Raw genomic sequence first — 8,574 nt, forward strand, 5'->3', positions numbered from 1 at the left:
TTACTTCAATGCATTACAAACCAAAAAAAAAACAAACTTAATATTCCCTCCATACCATTCTCCTAACGAAGATGTTTGTTTTTAGGACACCCTATTGTTTATGACCTCCTTCGTACAATCATTCCTACTCTCACCTTTTTACTACGAATTTTTGAGGGACAAGATTTTTCTGTCGCCTTAAATAATTCAACGGCTGCCATTGACCTCAAAAAAATCAGTTTTCCATTTCATCTTCTTAAATATTCCATAAAACATCTGAGAAATCTTACCATAGAAATCCCATTTGTGGTTTTTCATTTAATATCTTCGATTTAAGGTTTTCGAGCCAAATCACTGAGGAATATTTTCTTCGTGTGGTAAATATTGTATCTTTGTCTCTATTGGTAGGAAAAACTCGTCATCATTTCTCAGCTTGCTTTTTGTGGTGTTCAGATGCATTTAGTCGTTTTTCGAATCATTCCAAATATGTGTATGTATGTGTGTGTGCGAGAAATTTTAAGAGATGACATAAAACCACAAGAATTACTGCAAATATACACTTGCACTATACCATCGTAAGATTCCATGGCATATTGATTTCTTTGTATAACCATGACTGCTGAGATTCATTATTGGTGAGTGTGTGCGTGTGTGCGGTTTTGGTTGGAAGAATTTTTGGCACAAAAAAAGTGGAGCTGTAAACTTAAGAGTCATTTGGAGAAGATTTACTTCCTTCTAGAAGTCTTGTCTAAGAACCCCGAGGACTGTCACTGCCATAGCCAATTTCACAGAAATTGTTCGGATTCTGATACAACAACAACATAGAATAATATCATAAAGCAGAACAGGCGACTTAACAAAGCACGACGAAAATTGAATTCCTTATTTGTGTCCTATTTAATTTTTTTATATCAGCAATATAATAAACTGATAATTAGACAACTTTTCACTTTCCAAAAGATCAAAATTATACACATAATTCCAAGAATGTCTCATATAGAAGAAACTTCACTTTTCGCTTTTGCCCATCTCCATTTTTCTTTTAAATAGTTGTTCTTCTGCTATTTCAATAGTGAGTATCGGGTTTTGTTTTTGTTCGCTTGTTTGCATGTCGGAATTTCAAATTACCTTAAGTACCAAACAACCACAAAATACAATATTCCCATAAGAAAATCCGTTTACGATTTCGATGAATGAAAGTGCTGTTTATAATACACCAATTCGAGGAATGCCAAAATCATCTCAAAGAGAGTTGAGCTTAATTGAATTGTAAAGTCAAGTAAAATTGAAAGTGTTCTGGTAAATATTGAAAATGAAATGAGAAAAAGGGTGTTTGAAAATGGTAACATTCATAATGAATAATATTTTTCAAGAAGTTGTGTATATTTTTAGGCTGCACAGATGATAAGAGATATTGATTTCTGTATCTCTTGTTCAACAAGTTGAAATTTCCATGTGAAATTGTTGAGTTTAAGTGTTAGAAGTTATAAAGAGAGCTCAAGGGAGCTTCACATCCGTTCTCACTCAAAAACCCAAAAAAAAAAAAAACAATCTATATCTGGCTGCGGACTAAGATAATGTTAAACAAGTAACACGATTTTTATGCCCCCACCATTAAATATTCTGAACTAAAATGGAATATTCTGAACTAAAATGGAATTAGCGTGAAACCGGCATCTGGAATCAAATGATTAAATAACGTAACAAATAGGTACATCCGTACTTCAAATATACATATGTACCCAGTAAAATCTTCGACGAAAAATCATGAGTTGAATCATGGGTGCAAGAGATCTTGCATGTCATCTTTTTGTCATTTTCACTCATGAATTTTGTATGAGCGTGACCCCCAAAAGATGACGTTCTTTTTTGGATCCTAAGCATGTCATTTTAACCAATGCATTGACATGTCATTTTCACCAACCGCTTGGCATGACATTTTCATGTCTTGTTTGGAAAATGGAAATGCTCTATTGAAATATCGACAAACAAAACTCTTTATTAATTCAAACGAAATCACGAAATAACTACAATTAATTGATCAGCAAAAAGTTTACATCCAAAATTGGAATGTAATCACCACCGCTGCAACGCAAAAGATTATTTCCTCCGTTCTCCGCAACTGATATTCTTTCATATTACAAAAGGTTTTTTCTATTATCTTCCTGTTCACCAGTTCAGATTTCGACATGGACTCCAAATGCACTCCTTTAAGTATTTTTATTTCGTAAATTACTTTTATTTTATAATTTTCTTATTTTATAAAAAAATTTTGGAAATTATACTCTTTTGTTTAGTGACGAAAATATGTAAGGATCTAAAACCCGGCTTGCTTTAGGGATCTCTAAGAACAAAATGTAATGAACGGGGAGGAGAGACTTTTTCTGGAAAATACCATTTATGCTTAATTTATTTATTTTTAATTGTTTCTTTCCAAAAGTCGTTTCTTCTTTATTTTCAGATTCTTGTTCCTTTTCGTTTCGGACTTTTTTTCAAATTCCAAGAAGCTAGATTTGATTGATTTCGTTATATGTCAGATTTAGAACAGACAAGGGAACTTTTAAAATAGCAATGTGTGCAGTCCGATTCTATTTTAACTCGATGATTGGGACTTCATTTTTATTGCAGACATTTCGAGCTTCATACAATACCAATTGTTTAGACGTTTTAGTTGTCTGATATGCAGGAAACGTAAGACAACATCAAGACTACAGTTCTAACAACTTTGGTCTGTTCCAAAACCTGCAAGAATCTACTTATTTTTACAACGATAACAATTTTTCCTTTATGTTATCGGAAAAAATAGTAAAAATTAGTAGATTTTTGCAGTACTGGGACATACCAAAATGAAAGCTTCGTTCCCGTACTTTTTAATGGTAAAACTCGTAAAAGAGAGAACTGCAAAAAAGTTGTTCGCACACACAAGTTTTTTGAAATAGTTCGGGAACGGAAAAATGGAAAATACGTCAAAAAAAAACTGGAACAAATGTCAAAGTCGGCGTATCAGCCAATCAGACGCCGGCAACCATGTTACTATTTTTTTACTCGCCCAAATTTGTCGTGTAAAAAGTTTTTAAAGAGAGCGTCATCAGCGCCATCTTTGTTTAAAAAGAAGTGAACATTTTACAACTTTTTTGTGTACGGGAACGCTTTTTCGAGTAAAATGTGTAAAAGTCGTAAAAATTGTAAAAACTTTTTAGTTCTGGAACACAGCTGAAAATAAACAGGTAAGTAAATAAAAACAGAAACATCATCACTATTGGATCGATGGAATGGGTACAAATGCTGATGAAAAGATCGGATCTTTCACGACTTCCTTTGCATTGGTTCAAATCCTAATGAAAGATCGGATCTTTCACGACTTCCTTTGAACCAATGCAAAAGATGACATGAAATCACGACATCGCAAAGAACCCCTTCCTTAAATTTTTGCTGGGTATGTATATGAAAAATGTAAAGATTTAATTACCAATATTAAATGCGATTTCTTCCTTGTCCAATAAAATACCTTTGATTCAATTATAAAATTTCCAATTATAAAATGTATTGGGCATTTAATTTACTAAACAGCACCATTTCTTAAAGAAAACACAAAAAACTGATTTATTCACTCACTTTACCGTCTTTACTCAACAATTGTGTTTAGAAAACTGAAGAAAAAAGAACATTTTTTCTCTTGACAACAAGGTACAAAACACACGTTTGGCCGCATACACACCACAATTTATTATAAAACAGCATTCTGCAGCCGCGACATCCCTGCTGTTACACTCTTTGACAAAAATCGTTTTCTCCACCCATAAAAATATGTTCTAAAATAAACAAGTAAGAACGGCGTTAAGTTCGGCCGGGCCATCCACCACGAGTTGTATTTGCAGTAAAATGGAATAATTAGTTTCCTTTCGTGTATGAAGAAGACCTAATACTTCGGTAAAACAATATGAGGCACCGTTCTATGGGAGGCTATTTCAAAACGTCGATCTATACTGACAAAGTTCTAGCGGAAAGTTCTTAGACTCAAAGAAGACTAAATACCAAATTTCCTATATTTTGTTAAGAGAATGTAGCTAAAACTCAAAAAATACCGAAAATCAAGAAGTATATTACCCCTGGAAGACTAAATAACGATTTCAGTCATTTCGGTGGGATATTGAGTATTACGGAAATATACCAACGAATTTTAGTCGGAAATAGGGGCAATATGAAGGCGTGGACCTGTACAGACAAATTTCTGAGTAACAGTTTTATATCACCAATTAAGACTTAATACCAATCGCAGTTATTTTGGCGGTGTATTAAAGTCGCAACCTTCAAAATACCGAAAATCGGGAGGTAGCTTTCCATGGGTGCTATATGAGTACCCCCAACGAAGCCTAAATACCAAATTTCAGCTATTTCGGAGTAGTTTTTAGGCCACCTTCTTCTTCTTCTTTATTTGCCTATTCGATTTTCGAATGTTGGCGACCAAAATGCAAATATAAGAATATTATTACAATAGTTTTATATTATAATACTTAAATTATTAAATATTGTTTATAATATCGGCAAAAGTCTCTCTGTTTTCTGGCTTCGCTTAGCAGATTTATGACATCACGTATACCGGTCCATTCTTGGATGTTGTTGATCCATAGTAGTTGTTTCCTCCCTCTAGTAGGCCTTCCTTCAATGTTTCCACGGATAATACTTTGCAGCAGTTTGTATTTCGGATTCCTCATAATGTGGCCCAAGTATGCCGTTTTCCGTCTCTTTGTGTTGTTCAGCAGTTATTTTTCTTTATGTAATCTTCTTAGAACCTCATTATTTGATATGAATTGTGTCCATGATATCTTTAAGATGCGGCGATATGTCCACATCTCAAATGCTTCCAGTTTTTTCATATCTACGGATTTTAAGGTCCATGTTTCCATGCCATACAATAGGACAGACCATACATATGTTTTCATATATCTTATTTTGGTTTTTAAGTTTACATTATGGCTTGTAAAAACTTTTTTATATTTACAGAATGTGTCTCTGGCCATTTCAATCCTGCAGGCTATTTCTTTAGAAATGTCCCATTCGTCGTTGATTATAGCTCCAAGATATTTAAAACTTTGGAAAGACATTTATTTCATTAATTTTTAATGGGGCCGTATTAGCATATGTATGATGTTTACTGATGACCATGTATTTCGTTTTTTTGATGTTGATTTTACGACCGTATTTTTCGCTGCAAGTGGTCAATCTGTTAACCAGTTCTTGAAGTGCTGTCATATTATCGGCTATGCACCACTCTCATACCTTACGTTGTTAATGAACGTTCCATTTACATATATTCCTTTCCGGACACCATTTATTGATTCTTGGAATATTCGTTCAGCGTATATGTTGAATAATAGAGGGGAAAGGACACAACCTTGTCTAACACCTCTGGAAATATTATTATTTTCGGTCAGTTCGCCATTGACGTTGACTTGCGCTGTTTGGTGTCAGTACAAATTTTTTATGCATTCCACCTCCTTCTCTTCTACTCCAATGGACAATAAAATCTCGATCATTTTGTCATGTTGGACCGTGTCAAATGCTTTTTCATAATCAATAAAGCATAGGAACACGTCTTTCTGCGAATTTCGGCATTTTTGAACTAACGCTTGTAAAGCGAATAGAGCTTCGCGGGTTCCCATCCCATCTTTAAACCCAAACTGGCTGGTCCCCATAGCCTTTTCACATTTCATGTAGATTCTGGAGTGAATGATCTTCAGAAATATTTTTAGTGCATGGATCATTAGGCTAATTAGTCGGTAGTCATTACAGAATTTTGGACGACTTTTTTTAGGGATGGTTATAAAAGTTGATGTAAGCCAATCTTTGGGATATTTACCAGTTTCGTGAACGTAGTTAAAAAGTTTCGTAAGAAGGTTTACGTTATTACCATCAATTAACTTTAACAATTCTGAAGGAATCTCGTCAGGACCGCACGCTTTTTTATCTTTTAATGCCTTTATGGCTGTTTCAACCTCTGTTCTTGTGATAGGTATCCCGGATAATTGTTTGTCTACCCGTCTTTCATAGATTGACCGATTTTCGTCAATAAAAATGGTTTTTATGTAATTGGTCCATATATTTTTCTGTTCAGTAGTATCCAAGACCGCTTGATTATTTTCATTATATAACACTTTTGGTATTCCTCTGTAGTATATCCCAGCAGCTTCCTTAATTTTTTTGTGAAGATTGAAGTCGTCGTGTAATTGTTGCAGTCGCTCTATTTCCCTGCATTGGTCATTAAGGTATTCATTTTTGGCATGGCGTATATTAATTTGTATTTCCCTGTTTATTTCGTAGTACAATTCGTAATTCGTGTTTTTATACTTTCGCCGTTCTTCCATTAAGTCCAGTATCTGTTTTGTCATCCAATCTTTTTTTGTGGTTTTCCTGTGTAGGAAAGATTGTTGTCAGCAATTGTTTTAATGACACATTTTATGGATTCCAAATATTTTCTCCATCTTCACAGTTTACTGAGGTGAGTTCGTTGCTTAAAAGCTTGTTCGCTTCGTGGAAAGTAGTAAGAGTTGTTCCTATCCCTAAAGTTAAAGGACTTCATACGATTGAAAACATGAGACCCATAAGTATATTACCAGCGCTCTCTAAGGTGGCGGAGCACCTTATTAAAGAACAAATTCAAATGTTTCTTGATAACCGTAAAATTATCTACAACTGTCAATATGGCTTCAGGCGTGGTCTCAGCACTACTTCTCTTTTGGTTGACCTCACGGATCTAGTTAGGGAGACAATTGAAGGAGGCGACAGTGGTATTCTCGTTGCTTTGGACTTGTCCAAAGCATTTGATCGAGTAGATTATTCAACGCTGATTGAGAAACTAAGAACTAAATATATGTTTGATCTAACATCATGCAAATTGATTTCCTCTTACTTAACAGGACGTTCCCAGTATGTTTCTCTTAACGATAATGCTTCCAGAAGGCGTAATATATATAGTGGCGTACCCCAAGGATCCATTTTGGGCCCACTTCTTTTTATTCTCTATATGAATGATATTGGTAGTTGTATTGTTAGCAATGAATGTCGTCCTTTTTTGTATGCGGATGATATTCACTTATTTTTCAGTGGTAAGACTGTTTCTCAATTAGAGTTAAATGTGAATAATACCTTACGAGCTGTTTCGAGTTGGTTGCAAAACAATCATTTGGTAGTTAATGTTTCCAAGACCAAAGCTATGCTGTTTGGACCTATTTGTCGTGTTGATAGTAGTTTGAACATACATATTGATGGTTTGGCGATTGATTTTATTGATCAAATAAAGTGTTTAGTAGTTATTATTGATTCTAAACTAGATTTTTCTGCACATATTGATGCTTTATATCCTAGAGTGATAAATATGCTTCGCAAATTGTATGCCACAAATATTTTTTTGCCCTTCTTTGTGAAAAGAAATCTAGCGTATTCTATGCTAATATCATTAATTTCTTATGGTATAGAAGTCATATCAGGAACAACAGACGAAAATTTTATTAAATTAGAGAAACTTTTTAATATGATTGTCCGATTCGTTTATAATCTGCGTAGGTCACAACATATTTCTGTTCATGCTACCAATTTTTTAGGAGTGCCTTTTAAGATATTTGTAGAACAGCGTGTTATTTCATTCCTCTATAAATCTGTCCTTTTAGACCTGCCTGGCTTGTTACGAGAACGACTATCTTTTTCCAGATATACGAGGAATGTACAGTTAATTTTTCCACGTTTTTCCTCAACGTTGTACGAAAGATCATTTATTGTTCGCTCTGCACGTTTATGGAATCATCTTCCCCCTGAGCTGCGCCAATTTTCTTTTTCGCGTAAAGTATTTCGTGAGAAGTTTGAACATTATGCAATCGGTAGAAGCCTGACTTGAATAATGGAAAGGACACAACCTTGTCTAACACCTCTGGAAATATTATTATTTTCGGTCAGTTCGCCATTGACGTTGACTTGCGCTGTTTGGTGTCAGTACAAATTTTTTATGCATTCCACCTCCTTCTCTTCTACTCCAATGGACAATAAAATCTCGATCATTTTGTCATGTTGGACCGTGTCAAATGCTTTTTCATAATCAATAAAGCATAGGAACACGTCTTTCTGCGAATTTCGGCATTTTTGAACTAACGCTTGTAAAGCGAATAGAGCTTCGCGGGTTCCCATCCCATCTTTAAACCCAAACTGGCTGGTCCCCATAGCCTTTTCACATTTCATGTAGATTCTGGAGTAAGTACTTGACTTTTGCCTCCTTTCCGACCAATTCTAAAGAAGACTTAAACTTTTTTGATAGACGTAGAAGAAAAAGAAAGTTGTTGAGTATAAAAACAGATGGCATTTTATTGATGTTAGGGGTTTTTATTTGATGATGACAAAAGGAAAGAACAGGGACCTTTTATATTTTTATTGGTACGTATTGAATGTGGACACAACAATTTAATCACAAAACTTAAATGGCAAGTTTTAGAAATGTGTCCATATATTATTTGTTTTGAAAATATAATCACAACAAATTCATTCACCAAACTCCTTCTTATAAAGTTACCCTTTAAAATTTTGTCCTGATACCATATTTATATCTAC

The sequence above is a fragment of the Musca autumnalis genome, unplaced genomic scaffold (genome assembly GCF_047663935.1).
Source record: "Musca autumnalis isolate F117 unplaced genomic scaffold, ASM4766393v1 scaffold_5, whole genome shotgun sequence".
Lineage (NCBI taxonomy): Eukaryota > Metazoa > Arthropoda > Insecta > Diptera > Muscidae > Musca > Musca autumnalis.